Source organism: Morone saxatilis, unplaced genomic scaffold (assembly GCF_004916995.1).
Source record: "Morone saxatilis isolate NCDOM2014 unplaced genomic scaffold, NCSU_SB_2.0 Contig21, whole genome shotgun sequence".
In the NCBI taxonomy this organism is placed as follows: Eukaryota; Metazoa; Chordata; class Actinopteri; family Moronidae; genus Morone; species Morone saxatilis.
Genome location: NW_023339774.1, coordinates 21,812,207 through 21,812,652, shown reverse-complemented (window position 1 = coordinate 21,812,652; position 446 = coordinate 21,812,207). Strand labels below are relative to the sequence as shown.

Genomic DNA, 446 nt, shown 5'->3' with positions numbered 1-446 from the left:
AAAGACGTGGACCTCGTTGTGTAAAAGTCACAATGGCAGTGATGATTCTGTAACACCTCAGAATCACTTTTATTTGTTAACTCTGTGAACAAGGACTCTCAATGTACGTACACGGAATACAAGGCCAACAAGCTCGGCAGTGTAAACACAAACATTCAACTACTATGTACAGATATAAACAGTTTCCCCTTCACAGTGAAGAGCATCCCTCCCTTTATATATTTACAGTTTTCACTCATTAGTTGCACAGATACACTCCTGCACACTGTCTGTGTACACTAGTACATTCACTTGTGATGCCTTAAGATGGCTTCTCGTTGCCTGTTGAAGGTCTAGTGCAGAAATGTCGCAAAAAAACATGTAATATTGCAAAGTTACCCAGCTCATCTCACTCCTCCGCACCTGGAACAGATCATCACATTTTCATTCATGTACAGTATGCATGG

At 41.0% G+C, this 446-nt stretch overlaps 1 protein-coding gene across 1 annotated transcript in view; it reads left to right on the top strand.

Annotated features, from left to right (window-relative positions):
- Window positions 1-446, top strand: part of grk3 (G protein-coupled receptor kinase 3) — a 35,809-nt gene that overhangs the window by 18,937 nt on the left and 16,426 nt on the right. The window lies entirely within an intron of this gene.